The sequence below is a fragment of the Parasteatoda tepidariorum genome, chromosome 5, assembly GCF_982258835.1.
Source record: "Parasteatoda tepidariorum strain Cologne lab strain chromosome 5, Ptep-v5.0, whole genome shotgun sequence".
In the NCBI taxonomy this organism is placed as follows: Eukaryota; Metazoa; Arthropoda; class Arachnida; order Araneae; family Theridiidae; genus Parasteatoda; species Parasteatoda tepidariorum.
Genome location: NC_141759.1, coordinates 21,860,105 through 21,876,215, shown reverse-complemented (window position 1 = coordinate 21,876,215; position 16,111 = coordinate 21,860,105). Strand labels below are relative to the sequence as shown.

Sequence of the window (16,111 nt, the reverse complement as noted above, 5' to 3'; positions counted from 1 at the left end):
CTGAAAAAAATTACCGAGATATGCTTATTTTTTCCTTTTTTTAAAAAAATTCAAACCCATTAATTATTTTTGTGAATAATAATAGTTTTCATTTCTAATTTTTTTTTTTTTAAATTGTAGGCCTATTGGAGGTAAATTGATCTTTCAATTTAAAGATAGGTGGTGGAATTATTTTTAAGTCTACTTAATTTATTGCATATTACATGGATATATTTGTAAAGTTTATACAGAAACTATTTCTAACTTATTATTTAAAAGAAACTCGATTTTGACACATTATATTAGATTACATACGTTAGTATTACTACGGGTGACTAATAAACTTCTCAAGTTTATTAAAAAATTAAAATTTGCAATATTTTTTTAAAATTTAGTAATGAAAAATATTGCATACAATGTATTTGTTTTAAATATGAATAATTTGAAATGTAAGTCATAGTGGTATATCCCTGATATATTTTTCTGCCTCAGGGTAAATTCAACCTTAAAAAATTGATTAAAACGTAGATAAGGTATATCAAGTCTATTAACTTTTCATTCCGACTATCACAAATACGAACCAGCATGAAAGTTTATCAATCAGAGTAAAAAGATGAAACTGGTAACCAAAATAATTTTTTAGCAGTTATTTTTTAGCAGTTAAGCAGCAGAAGGGGTTATAATAAGTTTGATTTATTTAAATCACGATTACTTAATTTAAAATAACAAAAATTCTATATATTTACACTTTGAACTAATGGTGATTAGATATGCGATTAGACTGAGATTTATTAAAGTGAAAGCAAAGTAAGTCTTCCAAATTAGCCATTTAAGCTACCGCTTTTTATTCTTTTTCATCTCGATTCTGATTGTTTAGGAATGCATTTATGAAACACCCGTCCCAAAGGGTTTAAATTTATCATCCACACGACAATTTCAAAAACATTTTCCAAGGTATTGCTGCATCTATATATATATATATATATATATATATATATATATATATATATATATATATATATATATATATATATATATATATATATATATATATTAGAATTACAAACATTTACAAGCTTATGTGCTTAATTCAGGCTTACAAACCTTTGTCAAATCGAAGAACCGATAGCATAATACACAGAAGGACAGTAGGAAGGGTAACAGTGATATTCGAACCCGCTACCTCCACGCTTTGCTCAGCGCTTGGCGGTTGATACCGCTTTTCCACGGGTCTTTGATAATCATTTCATCACGTGATTTGTGACGAAACGTGAAGTCTCAAATCTTTGACGAAAATACTTTCTCAGCGCGAAAGCTATGAACTCGAAAGTGATCAACAGAAGTTGGTTACTCCCGTTCGACACCATGAAGAGTCAACAAAAAATAAATAAACTAACAAAATAGTTCTTTACTTTTGATGAAATTCGTTTCCTTGAAGAAGTGACGACAGTTATTTTATCAATTTGGCGAAATGTTCCTTCATAGCGTATACCAGGAAGCGGTTTAGCCTCAAGCGAAAAAAATTTCGTGACATTTGAGTTACCATTTCTTACAGTATTTATCCACTATTTGCCTACAGAGTACCAAAAAAAAACAGCTTTACCGGCATTTGCGGCAACATGTTAAGTTGCAAAAGTTTCATTAGAACACGTGGAAGGAAAAATAAAAATATTCCAATAATCTTTTATCTGTAAACATACTAACAAAACAAAAACAAATTTCTCTATTTCAAAATGAGTTATAGTTCCTAGGAACTAAAATTGCAAACTGATTAATTCTGTTGATATTTTAGAGAGTACCTAAGGCAGTAAGTATAAATTTCTTGAAATACATGCAAACTTTTATGCTCTTCTTCCATTTCTAGTGGTAGTGAAATACCAAATGAAGTATTAGATTATACAGACTCTCAATTCACATTTAGAAAACGCTTGAATCATAATAAGATCCTAGTCCTAGTGTTTCGATTTTATTGGGCACCTGGGCCGCGAAGCGACCCCTATCCCATTCATCTGGAATTTTAGAATAGTTTTGGTTGAGCAATGAGGTAAGCAGGCGATGGAGTTGCTTTTATGAATGTTTCAAGCTCTTTGCTTGAAGTAATGAAAAATATTGCATTCAATGTATTTGTTTTAAATATGAATACTTTGAAATGTAAGTCATAGTGGTATATCCCTGATATATTTTTCTGCGTCAGGGTAAATTCAACCTTAAAAAATTGATTAAAACGTAGATAAGGTATATCAAGTCTATTAACTTTTCATTCCGACTATCCATAATAAGATAACTATCAGGCTTGCTATAAGTATGTTTAAACTGTTTAAATGCAATGGTAGTCACAATCACGCACAGTTTAAATTAAATTTGTTAAAATATGAATCAAGTATGAATGTTGTGCTACCACTTAAAATACAGTAAAACCTTCTGCCACTTGTGGAAGAGATGGCAGATATTAATTCTTACATATAATTAATGAAGGGAGACAAAATGATTTAAAATTATCTTTTCTGCGTTTCTTGGATCGTAACCATTTTACTTTTTACTATCAATAATTAAATTATTACCATACATAAATAAGTTAATATTCTAACATATTTTTGTAACACATTTTTTAAGCATCATTGCACAACATTCAAAATAGAAATTTAACATTCTATTTTTATCGCATTAATCTTTTTTCGCACTACGGTAGCCGAGTGATTAGAGAATCGGATTCCAGTCCGGTGTGGCCAGAATTCGGCCTTCGACTCCACTTAGACCCACAGAGTACATTGGATGTACGCGCTCGTCAAATCAGTGGAATCAGAAGTCCAATGGTCAGTCTCCGAGCAGTACCGTGCGTACTGGGATCTGGAGAAAATTTCCCCCTTCTTCAGAACTATGTCTAAATTAACACGTTGAACGCCACGCTAATTTTACATGGCTTGCCCAGTTAGCAAATTTTTGACAGATTTTGCTAGTTTTAAAAGGTTTAGCATGAAAAAAGTGGTGAATTATATAAGACAACGAATTGTTTAAAAATAGTGGTGGATAAAAATCTACTAAATTGAATTTATTAAACTAAGAATCACAATAATTAAATAAATTTTGAATAAATTTTCTGCAATTCCATAAAAGAGTGTAAATTTTATATTTCTATATCACGTTATACGCAGTCAGCCAGCTGTTTTTCGCTGTCTATGTGAAAGGTCAGCGTCAGCCACCGGTGGTTGACGCGGCCTAAATGTAATTTCAGTGTCAGCCACCGTTGGTTGACGCGGCCTAAATGGAAAGTCCAGTGTCAGCCACCGATGGCTGACGCGGTGCTCAATGTGTTAAGGAAGTGGCTTCACTAATGAGTGATGCTGTCTTCTATGCGTGTTGACGACCAAGACGTACTTTCATCCTTGCAGCGTGATAAACGTGCTCGTAAAATCTGCGGAATCGAAAATTCTATTACCTCTTCGTATCTATATCTAAATCGAGGAATATAGACGAAGCAAATTTAAATATAGATGTCATATCCATATTTAAATTGGCTTTACGAATGAGTGGTATTGCCATCTATCCGTGGTGTTCTGGACGAAGATGTACTTTCCCCCATGCAGTGCTCTCTTGTCAAACAAAAGGCCTACGTTCCTGACTTACTTCGCAGAGCTGATGGCTGGCGAGCTTGGTTTGTCCAAGTGCCATTAGAAACAGCAATCTTTTTTAAGGGAGCTTAAAAAATGGAGTTGGTTAAAGTGGTTCTATTGATCTAAAATTTTTATTCGTAAATATATGTAAATATAAATTTTAGCGGTAGTGAATAACAAAAATGGTGGAGGTTACTTTATTTCACAACAAGAACTAACATCGAATCTCGGTGCAGTAAATCCCTAAGAACTAAATGTTATTTGTGGCGCTTTACTGCAAGGTAGTAGGCACCATTTTAGATGTTGATGTGCACGAAAATCACTTACAGTGTGGTTATCAAATTTTAAATTTGAGGCTTATTTTTAAACCTTTTCCAGAAATTATTCAAAAATATTAATTAGTTACTGAATAAGTAAGTAAATTCTAGGCGTATGGTTAACATGGTTAATCATATGCCTCCATGTTAAATCCATTAACATGTTAACATAGAAGAATCAGATTCTTCCTGATAGAGATCCTTAATGATTCAGAGTGTAGATAAATGGAAATGGTTAACTGGATAGTTAACTGGAGTTAGTTAACTGGATAAATTATTTCTACTGACTTGCGATACAATAAATACCAATTAATTATATTTTGCAGATTCGTAATGGAGTCGAGAATCTTCTGTCAGTATGTATTTGATTTTCTTTCGAAGCAAATTAGCAAATCACAAATTAAAAATACATTTCTGGAACAGAAAAACATATGAGCACAGTGGACACTTCAAAAGCGAACAAACATACACCAGATATAGAACCTTGAGTGGACAGCAGGGATATTTCTCTAATTCATCACTCAAATTTGTTGGGGAAATTTTAACAATTAGAAAAACACGCAGTTGCATAATAACTTGGTTGGTAAAAAATAATTTCTTTTAAAAATGTTTTACTGGAAATAGGGATCTTTCAAATGTAATCTAAGCAACTAATGACTTTTTTTACTCATATACAATTATATAATTAGTGATGACTGTGACAGATTTAATGCACTCATAATCATTTTTTATTGCTTGTGACGCGCAGTTGTTCACGAGATCACTAAAATTTTCTTCAATGTATGTCACACAGTTGTTTCCAAGTTCATTCAAACTTTCTTCATTGCATGTCGCATATTTGATCAGAAGATCACTCAAACTTTATTCATTGTATGTCACACATTTGTTCACAAAATCATTCTAACTTTCTTCGAGGCATATCGCACAGTTCTTCTCAAGATTACATACTTTTTCTTCATTACATGCCACGCAATCAGTCACTAGATCATTCTTTCTTCATTACATACCACATAGTTGTTACCAAGTTCACTCAAACATTCTTCATTGTATGTCACACATTTGTTCACAAAATCACTCAAGCTTTCTTTATTCCATATTGTTCACAAGATCAATCAAACTTTCTTAATTACATAACACACAGTTGTTCACAAAATCAGTCAAGCCTTCTTCATTGCATATTGCACAATTGTTTAGAAGATTACTCACTCTTTCTTTATTACATGAGACATAGTTGTTTACAAGATCACTTAAATTTTCCTTAATAAATATCACACAGTTGCTCACGAAGTCGTCCAAACTTTCTACATTACATGTCACACAGTTGTTCATAAGACCATTCAAACTTTCTTCTTTGTATGTCACGTAGTTGTTACCAAGTTCACTCAAAATTTCTTCATGGTATGTCACACATTTGTTCACAAAATCACTCAAGCATTCTTCATTGCATATAGCACGGTTGTTCACAAGTTCAATCAAACATTATTCATTGCATCTCACACAGTTGCTCACAGAATCACTCAAACTTTTTTCATTGGATATCGCACAATTGTTCAGAAGATTACTCACTCTTTCTTCATTACATGTCTCTCAATCAGTCACAAGATCATTCAGTCATTCTTCATTACATGTCACAGAGTTGTTTGCAAGATCATTTAAATTTTCTTTATTGAATGTCACACAATTGTTCACAAGATCACTCAAACTCTCTTCATTGCTTATCACACAGTTCTTAATAAGATAATTTAAACTTTCTTCATTGCATATCTCACGGTTGTTCAGAAGATTACTCCCTCTTTCTTGATTGTATGTCACACAGTCAGTCACAAGATAATTCATTTTTCCTTCATTACCTGTCACATAGTTGTTTACAAGATCACTTAGATTTTCTTCATTGAATGCCACAGAGTTGTTCACATAGTTACCCACTTTTTCTTCATTATATGTCACACAATTGATCACAAGATCGCTCAAACTTACTTAATGACATGTCACATAATTGTTCAAAAGCATCTCATCGTAAATTGTTTTAAAAAAATTAGATATCAATTTATGAAAACAAAATCTGATTCTGCAAATAAAAAATCATATTTATTCTCTCTTCTTACTGTAAATTGTAAAAATGAAATTTACATTTTATCTCTGTTAATTTTTGCAGACTGTCACAAATGTCGTAAGTTAAAGTTTATATATTAAAAAAATACTTTATTTTATACCTGTTGGATGAATTTAAAGGTTGAGAAACTTATGTTTTTATTAACTAAACTTAAAGAGAGCTGCAAAACATTATTAACAATCTGTATTTAGTAGAGAGTTCTAATTTACATGGAAAAAAAAGCATTTCTCCTTAGAGTTAATATGAATTTCAACCGCGGACAAAATTTCAAACTAGAGTATATTTTTTGTTCTTGCTTTTAAAACTTATACAAACGTAACAAATATCGATTATATTCCAGAAATGGTGTAAAAGTCCCGATATTTTGATAAGTAAATAGCCTTTAAAAACAATAACTTGGCACTTTTAGCAAGTTATTTATGTTATTATATTAACGCATTATAAGCGGGTCTCGTTAAAATACTTTCTTGAAATTTGTGTAATCCATACAAGAGTAGTTTAAAATGTGGTTGTAAAACTACTTCTTTTCCGCTTTTTTTTTAAAGAAAAAAAAGAAATTATCCATTTATGATTACGACAATTCGTGATATAATAAATATGTAAACAATATTACAATTACTCGGCGAATTTTTTCTTTTTATAACAGAAGTTGTAGCTATAGATAAAAGTTTGCTCCAGATTTTATGAAATCCTGCCTACCACTTTTTTAAAATTCCGATCTCTAACAACTGTTTTTGGAAAATTTACCTGCATGCAAGGATTTAAAAGGAAAGGGAATGCACCGGGAAATTAATACTTTCAAAGTGGCAATAATCAGGGTATGAAGAAAAGTGGTAGCAGGCTACAGGCTTTTTTTTAATTTTATCTTATTGCCGCTGTTGAACAGCCATCCCAAATTCGAGATTACAACTTCTAATGTTCAACTCCATAGAGAGCCTTATAGTTTTAAACCTAATCCAGAAAACAAAGAAACTCCTTTAACACGCTGAATGCCACGGTAAATAACTACAAATATAGACAGATTTTGCTAAATTTAATAGGTTTAGCCTGACTTATCTGAACAAAGTGGTGAATTATATATGCCTACGAATTGTTTAAAAATAGTGGTGGATCAAAATTTACTAAATTTAATTCATTAAAACAAAAATCACAATAAATTTTCTGCAATTCGATAAAAGAGTGTAAATTTTATAGTTCTATATCATGCTATACGCTGTCAGCCAGCTGTTTTTCGCGGCCAATGGGAAAGGTCAGCGTCAGCAAGCGGTGGCAGACGCAGCCTAAATGTAATTTTAGTGTCAGCCACCGGTGGTTGACGTGGCCTAAATGGAAAGTCCAGTGTCAGTCACCGATTGCTGAAGCGGCGCTCAACGTGTTAAGAGAACAAATATCTAAGAAATTTGCCTTCGTGGAGGACTTATTGATGGAACTAACCTACATATGCGTAACATGGAAATTAAAACCACGGTTAGCCTGACGGCACTGGAATCTAACCATCACCTCCTACATCAGAAAGCATCTACACGGTTTTTTACAAGTAGTCTGCGCAGACTATTTAAAATGTAAACCAGTTGTGTGCCTGAACCCAAATTCTTTTTTATAAAGTAATTGAGAGAAATTTTTCATATATATTTGAGAATTGAATCTGTAGTGGTTGACAAGCAAGTAAGATACGCCAAATATATCAATTAATTAAAAAAAATTATTAGACATATATCTGCTACCACTTTTTCATTTTTACTAGATTTTCTATTAAAGCTCTCTTTCTTATACTGGTTAACCTTTATAGTGGTCTAATCGGACTGCCTATTAAAAACCGTGCAGATGCTTTTAGTTATAGGAGGCTCTGACTAGAAGCAGTATGGCATACTAATCATTTTAATTATCAGTGACACTCAGTCTGAGGCGGAAGAAGTAGTCCCACACCATTATATCTATAGTCAAAGATACACAAAATAAACTATCAGAGGGGTGAAAGGTAACCCCACGCAATTATATCATCGTATTAACTCTAGGTTTACGGGGCGTGTCATTTTGACGCATTTCGAGTTTTATAAGGAAAATTACAAAACCAGTTTGAATTTTTATTTCATCTCTTGTAATGACTTTTATCCATTGATCAAGGTAAATATATATTGAAGTCGATTTTTTTCAAAAGCGTCGAAATATTAAAGTTCTATTTGTGGTATACCTTATCTCTACGGATATGCGTAAATTTGACGCGATTGTAAATGTAGAAAAAGTTTTGAGTAAACATGCAATTATCACATCAGTAATAAATAGGAATGTACCGTCAATAGTTCGATCCATTATCCGATAGCCTTAACTCAAATGAAACAACTGTTGCCGATAAGCAATAATAAAAAGAACAAACGCAGAATGTCAATTGATGTCAGGGGGTCAGATTTTGAAGGTTTCAGTTGCTTAGTTCGAGTATTTAAAAATAAAATACTCGAATATTTCATAAATATATGTCTCATATTTTCTTCTTTTTTTTCTTATAGTATATAATTACACTGCCTTCTAAGTGCAGAGATGCCAAATTGCCAACTGCTCCGGAATTCCAATATAATTAAAAAAAACTGTAAATAACAACTAAATAAATTTTGAATTATGAAGTGGTGAATTATATAAGCCTGCGAATTATTTAGAAATAGTGGCGGATAAAAATCTACTAAATTGAATTTATTAAACCAAGAATCACAATTGAATACCACTTTAAAATATATATTTGCTGTCCGGAGCAAGTTGGCTTCTCTGTAAGTGCTGTTATATTTATTCGTTCATGCGTCAAATTGACGCATGTTCGTAAAGATAGGTATATAAGAAACTCCCGTAAACCTAGTGTTAACACAGCCAGGAGTCAGGCATTATACAACTAGGGCTGAAGTAAAATGCTTTGGTCCTGAAGTAAATGTTTGGTAACTACTATCTTTTTTTACTAGATTTTCTACTAGACTGTATATATATATATATATATATATATATATATATATATATATATAAATATATATATATATATATATATATATATATATATATATATATATATATATATATATATATATATATATATATATATATATATATCGCTGGTATGTAGTTATTTGTATTTATGTTGGTTTCTAAAAATTAAAAATATATTATTTTCTACAGCTTGATGGAATAGTTGGTGTAAGTAATTTTTAAACTGTTTGCTTACTTTTTATTATTATTTTACTTCCTTCATTTGAAAATCTATCTAAATGCCACTGTTACCACGTGTCTGTGAAAAGTTGAACACATTTCTTGAAGTCTGGCCAAACTGTAAATAACTGCTAACTTTGCAAATATTAGCCAGATTTTGCTAGTTATTTGGATGGTTTGGCAAAACATGTATGTAAAAAGTGGTGAATTATATAAGCCTACGAATTGTTTAGAAATAGTGGTGGATAAAAAGCTACTAAATTGAATTTATGTAATCAAGAATCACGATTAATAAACTACCACTTTAAAATATTTATTCGCTGTCCGGAACAAGTTGGCATCTCTGTGTATATAAATAAAACTATTTTTGTGAGTTCTATATTGCATTAATTTCTTCTAACCATTTTAGTAACGATCATGATGTAAAAAAAATTAAAAATTTACTCGATGTGTTTCTAATAATCTTGACTTCACCGGTCATCTGTGACCCCTGTGGCACTACGAACAAACTCAGTGCCGGTCATCGGTGACCCCCATGGCATTCAACGTGTTATAGATAGTAATGTCACGTTAATACCAGAAGGAATTTCCCTTTTTTTAAATGACAGTTTCGCGTTTAGAGATCTGATTGTGCTGTGTTTTCAGACTGATGTATCTACTATACAAAATAGCATTTAATGTTGGTCGCAAATATATTAAGGTTGTTTTTCGAAGGCTCTGCCGTATTATGAAATGATGCTTTTTGAGAATAATAAGATATTTTTATAGCTGCTGTCAGTTTGCAACTGTTACTCATGACTGTAAGCTCAAGTTTAGCCTATCGAAAGCCTGAGTTGTCTATTATGAAAATGGCGCAGAACGTCAATTGGGAGAAACACCACAATTCTGTGAAAATGAAAAGCATTTGTCGTCCAGTTTTTTAATATTTAAAACTTACTACATTGCTACAATACAAGGTTCATAAAAATTTGCAAAAACAGAGAATAGGAGAGTGATTTTGCTAATTTCCATTTAGGTTAAAAAATGTCGCCGAATTGGAGATTTTTAATAACTTTAATATTTAAGTTATATGTCTGTTCTAAAGTTCAGATAATTCTTCACGGCAAGATTTTATATATAATTTAAAATCATCGCATTGCTTCAAGTGTAAGGCACTTTTAATTATAACTTTTTTTAATTTCCTTGGTGACAGAGTTTCGAAAATCAGCATTAAATAATTGTGCTTTCCTTTCACTGCTGATATTAAAATTTTCTGAGGCCCATATGCTTAGCTGAAGCTTACTTCACATTAAAATATAATACCGTTTCTTTCTTTTTTACTTTTAGACACTTATATGAAAAGTAAGAAGATTCTTATATATGTATTTCCTGACCTCAACGTGCGGTCAACAATTAACCCTTTGACGGTTATGAACGAGTTCAGCTTGCAATCGAATCGTGCTTCATAATGCGCGCAAACGAGTTCCGCTCGGGAGCAAGATTTCGACCGTAATGATTAGTAACGAGCACTACTGGCGTAGTGAAATTTTTCCCAAATGCGCCCTGACGAGTTGAGCTCTTTCGCCATTATTATTCTGCATTGACTATGTTAAAAACGAACCCTACTCGCGAAAAGTAGTTAGTTTCACTGCCGACAGATGGCAATATGGGTTCCATAAATTTCTTTTCATAATGAAGGGGGAATTTATTTTTTTACCTTTTTCTTTTTATGCTCACTTTGGCGCGTTTTTTAGAATGTTTCTAAAGTAAAATGGCTGAAAAGCGAAAGTTAGATAATTATGATGATGATTGTAATACAGAAAGCTTGTCAAGTTTTGAGTCTGATGAAGACTTTGTCAGAGTATTTAGGTAATTACTGTATTTAAATGCTTCATAAACACTACATTATTTGTTTTACATTAGTTGTATTTATTTAGTCCTTTCAATTTAATATTTGTCTTACATTTATAATGTAATTATATAATTGATTATAATCATTTATAATTTACTATTAATAATTATCATTTTTTATTTTAAAGTACGTAAAAACTGTTATTTACGTACTACAAATACTATAAGAAATTTTTAAAAGGCGTGAGGCGAGCTATCTACGGCATCGCCAGAGATACCAACTTGCTCCGCTTTGTAAAATAGTATTTCCTAGTGATAACGAAATTCAAGTTACTTTCAGTTTAGTATTTTTCCTCTTAAGTAATTTTTTCTCCACTAAATATCAAAAATTATAAGTATCATATAAAATGCAATGTTAAAGCATCAAACTACTTATTACTCAATTTAAGAAGCAGGCATAACTGTCCTTCTCCAACGAATTTGACTACATAATTTGCTACCATTTTATTATGACAATTCCAGAAAGCGGAGCAGTTGGGATCGCCAGGGAAGGGTGACAGTTTTGGAAGAACGGCGGGAGTAAACAGATGCCACTTTCGAATACTGTTTGCTCGTAATACTGCACGAATTAATGAAACGGAAACTGCTCATTTCCCTAACCGTCAAAGGGTTAAAAGCTGACAGAAATATCTCCTTTACCAAATAACATTTGTATCATATTATAGAGATTTGGGCCCTACTATTAAATGCTGCTACTAAACTGCATTGTACTACATTATACAGTGTATTAAACTACAAACTACTTTGCTACGATTAAATTTCTGAAAGACATACGAGTATAAGCTTTTCTTAAATTTCTTTTACAATAAGATGTTAGATTTCATATCGTTTCTTCCTTCTTTACTTTCAGACACTTTTGTGAAAAGTAAGAATCTTCTTTTGTATATTTTATGACCTTACAGGGACCGAAATTCACAAATATTTCAAGGTTTAGAGCCTAACTCTTCGTTTAATATATTTGGTGCTAAACTATACCTACCTATACTTGCGCCTACCTAATCTCAGTTAGAAGTAGGAGTGATGTAAGCAATTTTCACAAGATTGACGTTTCCGTCACAATTTATGGGCTTCGTCATATTTTGAACCAGATTTGTTTTGGCTTGCATCATCCGAATTTATTGAGAAAAAAAATTTGCTTTTTCACGGAAAGTACTTTTTGTTTCCTCTCAAGGACTAGAAACAAATTTCCAGGATAATTAAGATATTGCCAAATAATATCAGGAAGCAAGAACAATAAGCTTGTGGCTGAGCGGTAGCGCTTCGCGCTGTCGTGCCACAGGTCCCTGGTTCGATCCTCGGACCGGGCAAGGTTGACTCAGCCTTTCATCCCTTCAGTGGGTCGATAAATGAGTACCAAGCATACTTGGGAACTAAACACTGGGGGGGGGGGGTGACTGACCACCTGACAGCAACATCTGATCCTGCACCCCAGAGCCCAAGGTTAAGAAAACTGGGATGGGCACAGTAGGCCTTGGCCCTCTATGGGCTGTCGCGCCACTGAGTTTAGTTTTTTAAGAACAATAATGAATTCATTGTAATAAGATCATATAATTGTAATAGACCTTTGCCATGTTTTGACTTTTTACTGTGCCTTTTCAAATTGTTTATTATTTATTTTAATTTGATTAGTCTTTACTGTTACTTGTTTAATGTTCCTCCTTCTACTTGGCAGTGAACTCAAAAAATTATGGATTATTCTCCAAATAAATTCTTATATGACACACATTCTTTTTTGATTGATTTCATAACTTATAATATCATCTGCGCTAATTAATTAGCATATTTAGGATTAAAACCTTGACCCATTAACACATGTAGGACCGTGATCACGTGATTCACTGCAAACGAGAACATATATGAAAATAGCCTATCTGTCTCTATCGGCCTAAGATTACAAGGACGCGACATCAAGAAGGTATTCTCTTATCACTTCTCGTGTTAGTACGTATACGTACTCATTAGGACGTATATACACAGAACGTGCGGTTTGGGTTATTTCTCCTTCCGTCGTCTGAATGAGTTATGGTTGAATTTTAGTGCAAGACAATCCAAACATTAGATCATAAGTTATTAAGTATGAACAAATTATCGTAAATTATGTGTATTATAAATAGCGCCATATACAATGCACAAAATAAAATAAAAACTTACCACCGTAAGTACCTTTTCCTCTAATGATCGGATTTTTTCGTTTGAGGACACAATCTTAAAGCTTCGAAGGGGTGACCTCAAATATGCTAATTAATTAATTACTGCAGACGATATATTAAATATAATTCATACACAAAAATGTAATTTCTCTGAACCAACATACTATTTTTACCGGATTCGGATTTCTGATCCCCAAAATGTAAGGGGTATCCGTAATCTAGGAAATATGATCCCAAAAGTTTAGTCCGAAGAGCAGTCCAAAGTTTGGACTCCGTAATGTTAACTTTATCTTTTGCGTATTTCGCCATATATCGAGAACCTTTTAAGCAAAATTGAAAAATCTTTGAGACACAATTATGAAATTCATGCTATTAACGATTAATAATTTTGTGCAAAACATAACTTTCAGTAAATATAAAACTTTTTTCAAAAACATAAGCATACCTGCCAACTTTTAATCTCTTCCATTATAATTTTTCCCAGTGGTAGTAAAATGGAATTAGAATTTCAATTGTGAGCAAAAGAATACGCTGTATTTGATAAAGCTTTAGCTGACAACCATGATAGTAATGCATTTTAATATATATGCATAATTTTTTTAAGAATAGTGGTGATCAAAATCATTTTTAAATAAATTTTATAAAAGAAAAAAATAGTATATATTTACTACCACATACAGTATATATTTTGCGCCAAATGCGAAAAAGTTGGCAGGTATGCATAAGACTTATACAAAAATGAATCTCTCAGGAATTATTCGACCGATTTCCTTCAAATTTTGCATTTTACCGTATCGAATTGCATTATTTAAAATGACGTAAAGAAATTATTTGCCTTACAATTCAAAATTTTTCGACTTTTACTAAATAAAATACCTCCACACGGTTTTTTATAGGTAGTCCGATCAGACCACTGTGAAGGATATCCACTTTCCGAACGAGTCATTTAAAACAGAATATAGTTAAAATAAGAAAGTGGTAGCACATATATGTCTAAAAATTTATTTTATTTATGAATATTATTGGTTTGCCTTATTCACTTGTCAACCACTACAGATTCAATTCTCAAATATATAAGATAAATTTCTCTCAATTACTTTTATAAAAGATTTTGGGTTCATGCGCACAACTGCTTCACTTTTTAAACAGTCTGCGCGGACTACTTATAACAAACCGTATGGAGGCTTCTTGATGTAGGAGGTGATGGTAAAGTACCCACATCATCAAATTAACATAAAGGGGTCCAAATTCTGGATCGCTCTCCTGACCAAACTATTGCGGCTATATTTTGGGAGGTTAGAAATCTGAATGCGTCGGAATAAAAAAGAATGTTTATTCAGAGAAAATGCGTTTTTGTGCCTAATTTCACAATTTAAAATATCGTCTGCGCTAACTAATGAGAATATTTGAGATCACCCTTTCGAACCTTTAAGATTGAGTCCGGAAACGTGAATATCCGATCTTTAGATCAAAAGTAATTCACAGGGAGACCCGTTTTTTATCTTGCGCATTGTATCCTATAAAATTGTATTTAAAAAATCTATTCTTCTTCTTTTAGTTGTTTGTTACTTCATGTTTTTTTAAATTTAGAAATTTAAGATAAATTTTTTAAAATTTTACTTTTTATTAAAAAATCTTTTGTATTTTTCAGATTTTGCTTGCATGGTCAGTTATAAAAAATTTCAGAGGACAGCCAGTGAAAAATGTGTTTTTATAAGTGAAACTCGTATTAAAGTCAATAAAGAAAAATTTTCAAAAAGTGTTTTTCTATTTAATGCTCTGATGTTTTTGAAGTTACGTTTGATAATATATGGATTTAAATGGGCATAATCTTAAAATGTTTATTTTTTTCTTCAAACTAAGACACTTCTGAGAATAATGAAAACTAATGTTGAGCTATATTTAACTCTATTGATTATACACAATAAGTATTAACTACTTTTAAAAATATCTTATTATTTCCTTAAAGGATAACACCATAATAACTTATATCTACGTCTATAATAACCCGGAAGTCCTAACTTCCCATGAAATGTCAAGAGGTATTGAAATAATAATTTAAGCATGCTTGCCAACTCGGAAATCCTAACTTCGCACAATAAATAAAGTGGTAGCAGCAAAATTTCAATATAAGCATACATGCCATATTTGAAGTTCAAATTCCCCACAATATATAAAGTGAAAGCGAAATAACAATTTAAGGATGTATGCCAACCCGAATGTCCAAACTCCACACAGTATATAAAGTAGTAGCGAAGTTACAATATAAGCATGCATGCCATACCCAATCTCCACACAATATATAAAGTAGTAGCAAAGTTACAATATAAGCATACATGCCAACCCCAAAATCCTAACTCCCCACTAAACAAGAAATATTATAAAATAACTATGGTTATCTTTACTCGCAATTAATTACTGTGTTTATTCGTTAAGTCTCAAGAAAAGTTATAAATTTTGGTATTAATTAATTAAGTGGTGTTAGTATTCTTATAAAGAAGTTTCAATCTTCTTTTTTTTATATCTCACTTTAAAATTATAGCTTCAGCATCCTTAGGATTATTATAGAAGTGGGCACCTGGATTATCGTTACTTCTCATTAAAAGCTTCTTCTCCTTCTTCTTAACGATAAAAAATATCATTTTGTCTTATAAAATATCTAACTATTACAATTTCAAGTAAGCACATTTTAATGCAGGTTAAACGTAGGGATATAAAACTCTGCTAGATTTGAAAAATAATCAACTGTATTCGAAAAAAATTTGAACTTAAGAATACAGAATGCGCGACGCAATTGGGAGCAATAAATGAGAAGTGATTTCACTTGTTAACAATATATATCCATCAATATATACATACGCATCA

The 16,111-nt window shown here is 31.8% G+C and overlaps 1 long non-coding RNA gene across 1 annotated transcript; it reads left to right on the top strand.

Annotated features, from left to right (window-relative positions):
* Positions 1-1,796: 1,796 nt before the first annotated feature.
* On the top strand, positions 1,797-15,006 carry LOC147808662 (uncharacterized). The gene is made up of 2 exons (XR_015433638.1): positions 1,797-6,077; positions 9,177-15,006. It is a non-coding gene; the product is annotated as an uncharacterized LOC147808662 (long non-coding RNA).
* Positions 15,007-16,111: the final 1,105 nt, after the last annotated feature.